Raw genomic sequence first — 14840 nt, 5'->3', positions numbered from 1 at the left:
GTGCTCTGCTGTGTTTTAAATTCCCCTCACTTGAGTGGGATGTAGTTGTGCAGAACTTTCCCTAGACTGTCCCTTCCATGAACATTGTAAAGAGCCCTGACTTTAATAGACTCATTTTCAATAGTCTTATCTAGACATATTGAGGCTGCATGAGCACTTTGCATCTTGGAATCCATAAGGATCGGTGCTCAGTGTGAGAACTAGCCAATACTTAGCTGGAAGGAGTTCTTTCGGCATTCTTTCAGTGCTTAGTGGCAGTGGACTCCAAATGGCTGAGCGTTATGAGTAGTCGAAAAAGGTAGTCGAAAAAGAACAAGAGTCTCTTTCAGGGCTTCTTTTCATGCTGCAATTTCATGTGCCTTGGGTTGTGGTTGACAGTCAGCGTAACCTGAATCTGTGGAATGTTTTGTGAATAGACTTTTGAAAGCTTATAGAAAGGACGTTCTGTCTCCGATCCAAGAGCTGAGTGATCACTGGAGTTGCGCTTATCTCAACAGGTGCACTTCAGTTTAAGGAGCGGCCAGATGGACCAGGCTTTCCACTTCCCTTCCATATTCAACAAAGGCTAAGTCCTAATTCCATCCCCCCCCCCTCCAGTAACAAATTTGTCCTTTACAACACTAATGGGAATTGGAATGGCTTGCATTTGCTGCTCTTTTCATTACGAAGGATGATAGAGCTGTGTACGTCTGCATGTTTCATTACTGTATATGTCACGTGTATGGGCTGTATCATTTGAGCTGGTAGAGGCATTTCAAGAAAAGCAGAGTGCATTAGGTGAAAAAGAACACAGGGATTGATGGCATTTGGATTTGGGTTGGTTCTTAGGTGGAGAAGGTTAATAAGCCTGTTTGAGAGTTGTGTTATCACAACTGAAAAATTGGAGGCACAGAAACATTCAAAAAATAAAGCAACATCTTGGTTCAGTAAATGAAAACAACATTTTATTTTCTTTGCCAGTCATAATGGTTAAAGTAGGTCCAAATCAATAGAAGAATCTTCTGCACAAACTCATTGAGGCAGAGGGTGGGACCCAGAAGTTCCAGGAAAGAGCAGCTGAAAGTTAGGATGGAGGAAGGCCAAGAAGGCGTTTGAAACTTGCTCTGTGAAAAGGCCACAGAAGCAGTAAAGAGAAAGAACAATAACCTTAATATGTTCAGATCAGAAAGCAAGAAGGATTAGGGTGGGACAAAAAAGAACAAAGCTTTGAAACCCACCTTGGGTCTTTCTTTTGATGGATCCAAAGTGCCTCGATAATGTGACTTTTACTGTTTATGTTAAGCTGGACACAGTTTGCTCATTGGAAGGTGGGCAATGAACAATTGGCTGCTGAAAAGCCATAACTGCTTGCCAGACTGGAAGCTACACCAGGAAGGCATGGCTTCAGGGATTCCTGGGCTGCAGACAGGCACCCCACCTAGGAGGTTGAATCTCTTCTTTGATCTTGATGCACTGCCTCTCCTGGGAGACAGGGTTGGGCCCACCTGCCCCTCTGAATCCTCACCCTCTGTCAGAGCAGGTTACACACCAGACCCCTCCTTATCCACCACAGGTGGGAAAGAGGCAGTCTCTGGGTCTCCCACATCCTCAGTTGATCTGGTGATGTCTGGGGGCTGTTGGGGGGGAGAGAACTTGATCAAGAAGGCCCTGCTGAGTACCCCCATCTTGTCCTACTCCCATGCCAAGTCCTCATCTTCAAGTGCCTCCCACTCTTGGTCTGAATCAGAGAACTCAGAGAGGGAACCATGGCAATTAAGTGCAGGAGATGTTACACAGACAGAATTAAATTAATCTTTGTGAGGCTGAAAGCAGATTTCAGGAAGTGTTGGGAGCTGATGGGAGGGGGGAAGGATAATAATAATAATAATAATAATAATAATAATAATAATAATAATAATAATAATTTATTATTTATACCCCGCCCATCTGGCTGAGTTTCCCCAGCCAATCAGTGTTAAAAACAGTACAGCGTTACATATTAAAAACTTCCCTGAACAGGGCTGCCTTAAGATGTCTTCTGAATGTCAGGTAATTATTTATCTCTTTGACATCTGATGGGAGGGCGTTCCACAGGGCGGGCGCCACTACCGAGAAGGCCCTCTGTCTGGTTCCCTGTAGCTTCACTTCTCGCAATGAGGGAACCGCCAGAAGGCCCTCGGCGCTGGATCTCAGTGTCCGGGCTGAACGATGGGGGTGGAGACGCTCCTTCAGGTATACAGGACCGAGGCCGTTTAGGGCTTTAAAGGTCAGCACCAACACTTTGAATCGTGCTTGGAAACGTACTGGGAGCCAATGCAGATCTCTCAGAAGCAGTGTTATGTGGTCCCGGCGGCCACTCCCAGTCACCAGTCTAGCTGCCGCATTCTGGATTAATTGCAGTTTCCGGGTCACCTTCAAAGAGCACGTTGCAGTAGTCCAAGCGTGAGATAACTAGAGCATGCACCACTCTGGCGAGACAGTTCGTGGGCAGGTAGGGTGTGTACCAGGTGGAGCTGGTAGACAGCTGCCCTGGACACAGAGTTAACCTGCGCCTCCATGGACAGCTGTGAGTCCAAAATGACTCCCAGGCTGCGCACCTGGTCCTTCAGGGGCACAGTTACCCCATTCAAGACCAGGGAATCCCCCACACCAACCCGCTCCCTGTCCCCCCAAAACAGTACTTCTGTTTTGTCAGGATTCAACCTCAATCTGTTAGCCGCCATCCATCCTCCAACCGCCTCCAGGCACTCACACAGGACCTTCACCGCCTTCACTGGTTCTGATTTAAAGGAGAGGTAGAGCTGGGTGTCATCTGCATACTGATGAACACCCAGTCCAAACCCCCTGATGATCTCTCCCAGCGGCTTCATATAGATATTAAAAAGCATGGGGGAGAGGACAGAACCCTGAGGCACCCCACAAGTGAGAGCCCAGGGGTCTGAACACTCATTCCCCCCCCCCCACTTTCTGGACACGGCCCAGGAGAAAGGAGCGGAACCACTGTATGACAGTGCCCCCAGCTCCCAGCCCCTCTAGACGGTCCAGAAGGATGTTATGATCGATGGTGTCAAAGGCCGCTGAGAGATCCAGCAGAACTAGGAAACAGCTCTCACCTTTGTCCCTAGCCCGCCGGAGATCATCAACCAGCGCGACCAAGGCAGTTTCAGTCCCATGGTGAGGCCTGAATCCCGATTGGAAGGGATCCAAATGGTCCGTTTCCTCCAGGCGTGCTTGGAGTTGTTCAGCAACCACCCGCTCAGTCACCTTGCCCAAGAATGGCAGATTTGAGACTGGGCGATAGTTGGCCAAATTGGCCGGGTCTAAAGATGCTTTTTTAAGAAGCGGTTTAATGACCGCCTCTTTCAGCGGGTCTGGGAAAGCTCCCTCACAGAGGGAAGCATTCACCACCCCGCAGAGCCCATCGCCCAGCCCTTCCCGGCTCGCTTTTATCAGCCAGGATGGGCAAGGATCAAGGAGACAGGTGGTCGGTTTAACTTGTCCAAGCAGCCTGTCCACATCCTCAGAGGTAACAGATTGGAATTGATCCCATTTAACAGGACCAGACAGTACTCTAGCACTCTCCCACCCCGGCCCTGCTCCCACGGTGGAGTCTACCTCCTTCTGAATCTGAGCGATTTTATCTGCAAAAAACTTTGCAAAAGCATTGCAGAAGATCTTGGGGTCCCTACCAGGCCCCGGTGGTACAGGTGGTTCCGATAGATTGTGAACCACCTGAAAAAGTCTCCTGCTGCTGTTTTCTGCAGATGCAATGGAGGCGGCGAAGAAGGCCCTCTTCGCCGTCGCCATTGCCACTTGGTAGGCTCGACGTTGAGCTCTAGCCCGTGTCCGGTCTGATTCAGAATGAGTTTTCCACCACCGGCACTCTAGCTGTCTCAACGATTGTTTCATCACCCTCAGCTCCGGGGAAAACCACGGGGCTGTCCAGGCTCCATGCAATCGGAGAGGGCGCTTCGGAGCCAGACAGTCAATAGCTCTGGTTAACTCCACATTCCAGCGTGCCACCAGGGAATCAGCTGAAAGGCCATCAACTTGGGATAAAGCATCCCCTACCACTCTCTGGAAGCCAATTGGATCCATTAAGTGGCGGGGGCGGACCATCCGAATCGGTCCCACCTCCCTGCAGAGGGGAAGGGTTGCAGAGAAGTCCAGTTGCACCAGGAAGTGATCTGACCATGGCACTTCTTTTGTTTCGCTTTTAGTTAGTGTCAGATCACCAACATCCATAGAGGTAAACACCAAGTCTAAGGCATGTCCACGGCTATGAGTTGGGCCAAACTTATTCAGGGACAGCCCCATGGAGGCCATGCTTTCCATGAAGTCCCGAGCGGCCCCTTGTAAGGTCGTGTCGGCATGGATGTTAAAATCTCCCAGGACAACCAAGCTAGGTGTCTCCAGGAGCATATCCGCCATGACCTGAAGCAGCTCGGGCAGGGAATCCTTGGTGCAGCGGGGAGGTCGGTACACCAGTAGGAACCCTGTACTGCCCCTATTGCCCAACTTCCAGAACATGCACTCAGAAAACTGGGTCTTCCCAATAGGACGCCTGCTGCAGACTAATGACTTCCTAAAAATCACTGCAACCCCCCCTCCCTGCCCACATGACCTGGGTTGCTGTGCATAAGAGAAACCTGATGGGCAAGCAGTGGCAAGGACAGGCCCATCTGCTTCATCCAACCAGGTCTCTGTCACACATGCCAGGTCAAATCCTCCATCCACAATCAGGTCATGGATGGCAATGGTTTTATTCATCATTGACCTGGCATTGCACAGCAACACTTTCAGCTCATGTGGGTTTCCCTTGCTGATTACTGTATCCTTCCGGTCAGGACCAGACCTGGAGGCAGGGATAGTCCTCAAACAATGACTAAACCTGCCTCCTCGGTAATGACATGGTCTGGTCTTAGCATAACTCCTCCTCCTGCCCGTGATCACTGAGATCGGGTGTCCCAATACATCCCCCCCTGTGGAACCTGCCCCACCCAATCTATTGGCTGAGGCCCACTCCCAGACAGCCATGACCCTTCCCCTTAAAAAGCAAAATACAAACTATATAATAATTTAACAGAATAAATAATAATAATAATAATAATAATAATAATAATAAACAGAACAGAACAGAATAAAACAAAACAAAGCAAGAACAATAGCGCTGACTAAATGCTTATCCCACCCCAAGCTAAAATAAAATAATGAAATAATATAATATTATAAAAAACAACAACCACCATTTAAGGTGCTGCAAATTAAAAGCGATTAAAACATTTAAAACCATTTTGTCCATTGCTGCCGGTAGCTGCTCAGGCCTCTAAACTGTAGTGGTAGTGCAGGCCCCGCCCCCTAGGCCGGATGGAGTTGGCAGGAGAGGGAGCGGTCTTCCCAGCACTCACACAAGCAGCAACAGCAGCAGCAGCAGCCGTGTCCCGGAGGCCTTGATGGATAGTGGTTGCTACCACATTTTTAATAAATGAAATCCAGCAATTACTTGAGACAGTCTTCAGGACTGATTTTGGAACATATAGGTCCTTTGTGAAGCAGGGTAGAATCTGTACAGAGGCAGCAGTCTACGGATACATGCTGGACCAGATCTTGTCATTCATATGAGACGGTGGCATATTTCCACATCCGGAATGAGGGAGAAATTCATCTCAATTTGCATTTAAAGGTGAACATACTTCATCCATAGTTTTCCAAAACAGCATGTCAACAGAAACACAGCCACACTTCACAGCCACAGTTCTCCACATTTTGCAGTGCAGTTTTCTCCAGCCAAGTGAGACATACAAAATTATTAGGCAAAATTATACACAAAAAAGGTGTACATTGAGAGATATTCACACTGGAATGCTGATGAATTTTCATGATAGCTTTAATCCCTGCCCCTCCCAAACTGATATGGAAATGTGGAGAAATAAACTTAAGAGTGGAAAAATGAGAAACCAGTAATGACAGATTCACCTAACACATTCCAAATACAAGAGTATCTCAAGAGAGTCACCCTGCCTTGTTAAAACTGATCATAGAATTACTGGACTCAAAAATCTTTTTTATATGCTTAAAGTCTTTATTAATAAGCACCGAGTAGCCAGAAGGAAAGGGGGTGGGTGAGAAAGAACACAGAAATCACAAGGTGTCAGAAAAAGCCCAAAGACCATCAAACTATTTGTCCTTAAGTGGCTTGCTGTAGACATTACACAACCTCCAGAAAAACAAAAACAAAATAAATCTAGATTATAGTGCGCTACAAGCAGGGAGCAGGAGGCAACCATCACACAGAAGCCTTCTGCACAACAGGTATAAGCCCATAATCATATGATGATACATGGTGTTTACCACTGGAACCAGAATGCCGGCCTTGATCTCGGGCTATGAAATTATCACAGTAAAATCACACAGCTTCTGTTCCAAAGTATCTCTCTGCTACTCCTATTACTTTTTAAAGGTCTCTGTTGAACTGGCACTGTCAAAGCTATTCCTATGGTTATCACACCAGCAAATGGAAAATTTCCATACAGTTATACATATTGGTGGCTTTTGTGATAGCTCACTTCTAAACTACCACCTCCAGAGTTTTGCAGTTCAGGACAGAGGCCAACTCTGTTAGGCTTCTGTTAGGAGTTATCAGGCTTCTCACTTGTTTCAGAGACCTAGTTCAAACTAAGGACCATGGTGCTGCACAACAGTAAATTAATCAACACAGAGTCTTCTTTATAAACAGAATAAAACTTTTACTTGAGAAAATAAAGTTGTTCATAAACAGCATAGTTAAAGAGCATACACAGAGTGCTCATAGCAGCTGTCTGACTCTTCACAGAGGCACAGTCTTACTTAGTGATTTACTAGAGTCCTGGAGCCACTCTGTCTGCCTTACCTTTACATAACAGCAACAACAGCTCTATTCCACAGACTACTCCATACTTGTTTTTAATACTTGATTGGGAGAAGAAGAAGAAGAGTTTGGATTTGATATCCCGCCTTTCACTCCCTTTAAGGAATCTCAAAGCGGCTAACATTCTCCTTTCCCCTCCTCCCCCACAACAAACACTCTGTGAGGTGAGTGGGGCTGAGAGACTTCAGAAAAGTGTGACTGGCCCAAGATCACCCAGCAGCTGCATGTGGAGGAGCGGAGACACGAACCCGGTTCCCCAGATTACGAGACTACTGCTCTTAACCACTACACCACACTGGCTCTCTGGGAGCTGCCCAGAGTGGCTGGGGAGACAGCCAGATGGGCGGGATATAAATAATACATTATTATTATTATTATTATTATTATTATTATTATTATTATTATTATTATTATTATTACACAACCCATACAGCTCCCTGACTGAGGCCCACAGAGAGGCTGGCTACTTTTTATAGGGAGAATGAGTCATTGCCCAAGATGAGTCACGAGTCACAGTAACTTAGCAGTTTGCTGTTAACAGTTAGCAGTTAGCAGGCTTGAATGACTGTGTAGGTCTTGTAGGCCTTACTGCTTCTGCTCTCAAGAACCTTTGTCTCATGACACATGAAGTCCCCATGTCCCTCTGGAGGCAACCTCATTTCTTTGAAACAGGATCAGAGGGGAGAGTGTAGGAATTAACCCCCTACTGGCTGGACAAGATGTCCACGTACGTCCCTGCCCCTAAAGTCCAAAAGTTGTGCAGAACAGCAGCAAGTAACAGCTGGCTATGCATCATCCAGACCTAGCAGGGTCAGAGGCAAATGACACAGCCCAGGGCAGGCTCAGGTCAAGTCTGAAAACAGCAGCTGAGAGTTTGAAGGGACAAACTTTTAAGGGAGTGATGTGCTTAGGTTCACTCATTGTAGGCACCAATCAAGAAAATGTAGCCCAAACAAAATGTTAAGAATAATCCTCCAATCAAATCGATTTCTTTGAAATTATTTGAATACTAGTTGTCAGGTTCTCTCTCTCTTTCAATGCAGTTGCAAAATTCTGCTTGTCAGCTCTGTCTGGATGAATACAATATTAGCTATTCATTCACAGTCTCCTACACTTGTTTGATGTCACCATAAGAAATAAAATTGGGGATCTATGCCGACATGTTCTTGGGCGCTATTTTTATCAAAGTTTTAGCTGTACATTTTTAGCATTGCCCAAAAAACCCCCACATGATGCGATGTGGAATTTCCACAGCTTCCTTTGGTTTCACTGCTTTTTCTTATTGAGTGATTACAACAGGGATGGCTAATGTGGTACTTGCAGGTGCCAATCTTGACATAGATATGGGGTCACCAACCCAGCGCCCACGAGCACCAGTGTGACTGCCAGTACTTCCTTTGGCACCTGCAAAATGTTTCAGTAAATATCCCATCAAAAAATCATAATCAACGAGAGATTGTTTGCTCATCCTGCTGTTTACACTCGTTTGGAGTCTTAAAGCAATGATTTCTATAATGGGAGAAGCCATACCCATGGGACTTCTGCTTCCCTCAGAGCTTCTAAAGGGACACAACCTCTATCCCCTCTCTGCTAAGAGATGAATGGCAAGTGACTTGCACTACAACCTCCCCCTTTTCTATTTTGTCACCCTTTTTCAAAACTCCTTCAGGGAATTACCATGATGTCTTGATGTATACGGTCGGGGCTTGATTGTTGCTGTCACATTGTTAGGCAGCAATTGGTAACTACTGGTGTTGGGTGGGTCGCATGCTACGTTTTCACCCAGGGAGGTGGAGCAGTAGCATGGGGATTTACCCCTACGCCATGGGACCTGACCACAGGGAAGCAGCGGCAGTATGCGTGAACTGCGCCTGAGTTTCAGTAGTTTACCATTCTGCCTCCTTCACCACAGGAAAATAACAAGGGTTTAATAAAACTAAGGAAGAGTCTAAAGAAGAAGCAATCATTGTATCCAAAGGAAAATAAGCAAAGGATGTGCATGTTCCAACTACAACAAATAATGCCATGCAGACGCCTAGTAAAATCAACTTGAAATGCAGCAACAAATCCACCCCTGCAGGGAGAGGGCAGGAGAAGTCATTTAAGCTCTACTAGTTACCAAGTCATGTAACAATCAACACATTTCCCTCCTTTCATGAAATTGTTTGTGAGCTTTTCCTGCAGCATGAAGTTGCTTGGAAGTCATTTGTGGGAAGAAACATCCTCCATTCACATCTGGTTTCAGTTCAGATTGGAACCAAATTCCTGTACCAACTAATAGGCCCATCCCAGTTCTGATTCAAAGCTGTTTACTACACAAAAGCACCTCTAAAGAGTTGAAAGTGGTCTATAATAGGAAGCTCCTAGTCAACTCTGGTGGACTGAACACAATGTGCTGTTTTGCTTGTGATGTTTTAATATATCCATAAGCTATTGAACCAGGGTATTCTGCTAGATAGAAGTACAACAGCCTTGAGGTCAGGCCAGGCCTATCACCCTCTCATAAATGGAATGGAGAAATCACAGCAGCCCATTGTCCTTCTCTTGTCTTGGCCAAGGTCTTTCACAGTCTTATTACTTTATCATTTATTTAAGTCACCCTTCATCAAATCAGATTTCAAGTCCATGTGTAACACACTATCCTTCCAAAGAGAAACATAGCACCCACTGATTTCTATGGGAAATGTTTATGGTGTTTGGGACAGGAATGGGCTTCAATGACTACTATCTATCAGTGGCAACCAGACACTATGGCTATATACGACTTCCACTCTTGGAGATTCTGAATTCTGGTTGCTGGGAATCACTCCCAATAGAATGCGTACAACCATTTTCTCACACTGACTTCTTAGTGATGATTCCACATTAGGCCAGGCTTTCTATTTTTCATTACTTTATAGTCCTTCCCATTATTAATTAATTATCCATTCATTTCATCCAGCTCAATGCTCCCAGAGCTTTTACCATAGAAGCAAAACTTTCCCTGAGCAATTCACCTTCGCATCTTCTTTCCTTGTTCTTCGTTGACTATGTTAACCTAAAATACATTAAATTTCCCAGTTAGTAATCTATGTTGCTTCTGCCTTTTCCCACTCTTGAGCTACCAATATTCTTGCTGCCGTAACATACTAATTCATTTCCTGAATCTGATCCAATGCCTTCCAGATAAGTCAATAAGATTCTTATTGGTTCAATGGAACTTCTATTCCTTTCATTCTTTGGTGACAATGACAATGTAGCCGTCATATTTGGCTGCACAGTGATATCATAAAGGGTGAATAAAGTCATCCCACTACTCAAGCTGAACAAGAACTGAACCTATTTATTCTCTGAGTTGTATACAATAAAGATAAAAAGGTAAAGGTAAAGGACCTCTGACAGTTAAGTCCAGTCGCGAACGAATTTGGGGTTGCGGCGCTCATCTGGCTGAGGGAGCCAACGTTTGTCCGCAGACAGTTTTTCCAGGTCATGTGGCCAGCACGACTAAGCCGCTTCTGGTGAAAACAGAGCAGCGCACGAAAACACCGTTTACCTTCCTGCTGGAGTGGTACCTATTTATCTACTTGCACTTTGATGTGCTTTCAAACTGCTAGGTTGGCAGGAGCTGGGACCGAGCAACAGGAACTCACCCCGTTGCGGGGATTTGAACTGTTGACCTTCCGCTACAATAAAGGTAGAAAAGCTATAATGCAGATAAATTTAGGATGGATAAGGCTATCAGCAGCTACTAGACACAATGGCTATGTTCTATCGCAACATCAGCGGGTGTATGCACCTGAATGGCAGGTTCTGGGAATTACAAAGGTGGAGAGTGCTGTTATGCTCAGGTTATGCTTCAAGGGTTTCCACAGGCATCTGGTTGGCCACTGTGAGAACAGGATGCTGGACTAGAAGGGCAATTGGCCTGATTCAACAAGCTCCTTTTATGGTTTTTGTTAACATTAACTATAAATTAGAAAACTTGCTTAAAATGCCTGCTGAAAGAAGGCTGCAAGTTCAATGGGGAAGGGGCTTGTCTTGGAGAGAGTTCCACAGAATTGGGCCCACAATATGGAAAACACAGCTCCTGTTGGTTATGAGCTGTGCATCTGGGCCATGAGGGATTACTAACAGTGACTCACTTGAAGGCCTCAGTGATAGGGTAGGGATATAAGGAATCAGGTGGTATCAGTGCTCCTTGCCTTGTCAAATGTCAGGTGGCAGAGAAACCAACCCTTACAACAGGTTGCCAGGAATGGATAAGACAAGGAAACGTCCCTACCATCTGCTTTTATTCAATATTTACAGAAAGACGCTTGGGAATGTAGCCTCTTGGAATAATGGTGTTGCTCCAAGTGACCCTCTACCCCCTTTTCTCCAACGTCCTCATTTGTCACCTTCCCCCCTACGGGTGGCACCGAGGGCCCTTTGCTTCTGAGCCCGTTGCTCTACTACTTTCAGTGCTCACCGGGTTCTGCGAGAAGCGGGTTCTGAAATGCTTTCTAAGGACACTGTGTCCATCAGCTGTTGCCTTCCTGGTTCTTCCGCCTCCTCTTCTCCCATTCTTCCCCAGCTTTCCCCCTCATCTGCCTCTGAGCTGTGACTTCCCTCACACCCTTGTTGTAATTCTGCACTGTCTTCTTCTTCTCTGGAGGGGTCAGGCTGGAGAGGCGGTCTCCACCATTCCTCTTCTGTCCAGTCCCTGACATCAAATGACACAATAACAGTTTAAGTGTCTGTCAGCATAAGATTTTTGTCCCAATCTCACCAAAGTCACACACACACGACTAGTTCTTCAGACAAAATGGGGGTAGGGGTGGGCATTAGGGTGAACATCCGAATGTGTACCCCATCCACATTTTGCACCCCCAATCAATGAAACGTGACTGAATTGGGGTCAAGGAGTGTCATCTTCACTGCGTTCGCAATGAGGACACGTTTCCCTCCTTCTTGAGGAGCGTATTTTGTGCAACACAAAAAATGTTTGCAAAGCACGACCTGTCACTGCGGTGTTTACAATCCAGAGACTTCCTCCAATTACTTAAATTGCTTAAATTTTTCCTTGTCTTCCAGATCTTAGCACTTTCCTTGCTGATAGGCATATCCAATAAACCGTCGGCACAGAATGACAGCTGGTGCTGCCGCTTAACCTGCTCCGTAACCCCAGCACTAATACTTTCTTCCTCTAGAAATTCCAGACCGAAGCATCAGCTGTCCTGACAGCACAGTTAACCTCATTTGAAAGCTCACTTCCTCTTGCTCATGCAATCTCTAGCGGCAGCATCATATTTGGGTGGCTTTGTTTGAACAGGGCACATGTCTCCTGTCCTTCCCCTGAGGAGGTCTGTCTTGGAATGTGTTGATGAACTGTCTTTCAGCAATGTGCTGGCATGTCAACAGCAGCTGAAGAGTCCTTTTCACATGGAGAACCTGTGGCCCTACAGACTCCAACTCCCATCAGCCTCGGTCAGTGTGGCCAATGGCCAAGGATGACGGGGGCTGTAGTTCAGCAACATCCAGAGAGCCACTGGCTCCTCTCACTCCTGCTGTAGAATCTCAGATTCCAAGAGCACATGGTCCAACTCATCCTTAGCAGTGAGCAAACCTCGTAACCATTGGAATTTGGTTTTCATCACAATAGCAACCAAATATTTGCTATGTTACTAGAAACAGCAGGCATGGTTCCAGGGGTCTGAGTTCTTGGAAATGCATTTGTCTTAACCATTTGAACTTAGGGTGTGTCCACTCTGCAGACTTAAGACTGGTTTAACAACCCTTTACTCTCCCCAAGGGATCCTGGGAAATGGAGTTCTACTTGGACGGCTCACAATTTTCAGCATAATTCTCGGCACCATCACCAGTGTATGGTTCCCAAGAAGCTTTTGGGGAAAGACCAGATAGTAAACCAGTTGAATCTCTCTCTCTCTCTCTCTCTCTCTCTCTCTCTCTCTCACACACACACACACACACACACCTGCTTAGTATGTATGTACAAGGAGCATTGCTCACCAACCGCATAGATTCCTCAACCCCTAGACAACCCCCAACACTTTTCCAACCCCAAACTACTCCATCCTCTCACAGCTCCAAGCACCCCATATCCTCAAAGTGCCTTCAAACCCTGCATATCCTCACAGGTCCTTCATGTCCTTCCACCACTGCTTTCCCCCCTGCCCCCAACCTCTGCTGTTGTTTAAGGTAAAGGACCCCTGACCATTAGGCCCAGTCGTGGCCGACTCTGGGGTTGCGGCGCTCATCTCGCTTTATTGGCTGAGGGAGCTGGCGTACAGCTTCCGGGTCATGTGCTGTCATTTAAAAACCTACCTTCTCCTTTGCTCCTCTCCCCTGCCTCCTGACTCCCTGCAAATCCAAGAAGGCGATGTGGGTATCATCCCAAGTTGGAATGTGCAATGAAAGCCTTACACACATGTATGCACAAATGTGCACACGCACACATCTCATGCCTTTTGTTCTGTGAGGTTTAAGAGGGATGGAGGTAGGCCTTCTATCTGGCTGGCATTTTATCAACTGGCCTGAACGCGCAGTAGTGAGGAATGTGCTGAACCTGAATTAGTCCAGTCATTACCTTCCTCCTGTGTAATGCAACATGGGATATTCCTGGATCGTAGTGCTGATCTAGTGGGTGGGGTGAGAACCGCCAGCAACAGGGAAATGCGGGGGGGGGGGAGGTCTTGGAGGTAGCTGAGCTATTTGAAAGGAAAAGGTGGCAGCCCCAAATATATAGAGGCTGTTGAAAAGATAGTATTGTGATTGCTTTGGACAGAAACAATATACCTGAATGAACTGAAGTTAGAATAATCTGCGCTTTGGGACTCTGCATAAGAGAAAAATCTTTAAAACAAAATTGAACCCTATTCAGGGCAGCAAACAGTCATAGCCTGATAAATTAAGACTGATTCTGCTTCCTAACTTTGCTTTTGTTCCCTGATTCCCCATCCCGTTCCATTCTCTGTCTACTATAAATTCCTTGAAAAAACGCAGCCAGCGTCCTTCCCTGTATATCCACCCCATACCTAACATGGTGGGTGCCTGCCTGTAGGAGCTGCTGTAACACAAACAATAGTTAAACTTCTGAATGACAAATGGGGAAAGTGCAGTGAGGATGGATTATGCGGTGATTTGTTTTCTCTGGATTGCCATTCTTTCCCCTAGAACAAATTTGTACATGCTGCCCTCCCCTCCCAAGAAAGGGGGTGGGGGGGGGGAGAGAGAGAGAGAGAGAGAGAGAGAGAGAGAGAGAGAGAGAGAGAAGGAAACAATTAAGATTTGCTGCCCCAATACTTGCCAAGCGGCAAAGCACTTTGGATTCCTGTCTCAGCTGGCTTCGAGCCCAAATGGAAGCCATTCCTTGCAGACAATGATGTCCTGCCAGCTTCACAATCTCGCAGCAGGAAAACACACTAAGTCTAAAGAAAACTGATGATTTTGTGCTTGTACTTGCAAAAGCTCCATTTCAGGAGATGGCGGGCTCCGAAGAATCCCACGTAAACGGCTTGAACTTTGGCTTGCATACCAGTGCACAAAAAGGAAATGACAACTGCTTACAGTCACTACCGGAGGAATGAGGATCCCACTCTGCTCCTCGCTTTGTTTGCATTGCTGTTGTGCTTTGTTTGCAGAGCATGACCAAATGGGGTGTGCCGTCAACCAGCAGAGAACAGCCTAGAAGAGGTCAAGCATGTGCAAATTGCACTACCAACTAAAAGCCAACTCACAGGGCCAGGGCCTGTATTTTAACCCTCACCTTGCTGATTTGCACAATAGCCACTAGTCTGCCACTTGCCGTTACTTGAACACTTTGTGAAAATCAGCGAGCTGTTATGATAGACAGCGACAGGTGCATTCAGGTGCATAGCAGGGATGTTCCACCCAGCCTTTGCAGCAACAGCAGTGATTTGTTTAGAAGGGCGAACAATTGAGGAATATGTCGCAAAGGTGAGAAAGCCTCAGTAAC

At 46.3% G+C, this 14840-nt stretch overlaps 1 long non-coding RNA gene across 1 annotated transcript in view; it reads right to left on the bottom strand.

The window, feature by feature from the left end:
• Positions 1-14346, bottom strand: part of LOC310700072 — a 38966-nt gene extending 24620 nt beyond the window's left edge. Inside the window, exons 1-2 of the long non-coding RNA XR_014522398.1 lie at positions 14324-14346; positions 11148-11270 (exon numbers count right to left, since the gene is read on the bottom strand). This is a non-coding gene — a long non-coding RNA (uncharacterized lncRNA). The remainder of the gene's footprint in view (positions 1-11147; positions 11271-14323) is intronic.
• Between the last annotated feature and the right edge of the window lie 494 nt (positions 14347-14840).

Source organism: Podarcis liolepis (assembly GCF_965112155.1).
Source record: "Podarcis liolepis genome assembly, chromosome: 2".
In the NCBI taxonomy this organism is placed as follows: Eukaryota; Metazoa; Chordata; class Lepidosauria; order Squamata; family Lacertidae; genus Podarcis; species Podarcis liolepis.
This window is presented reverse-complemented; position numbering and strand designations above follow the sequence as displayed.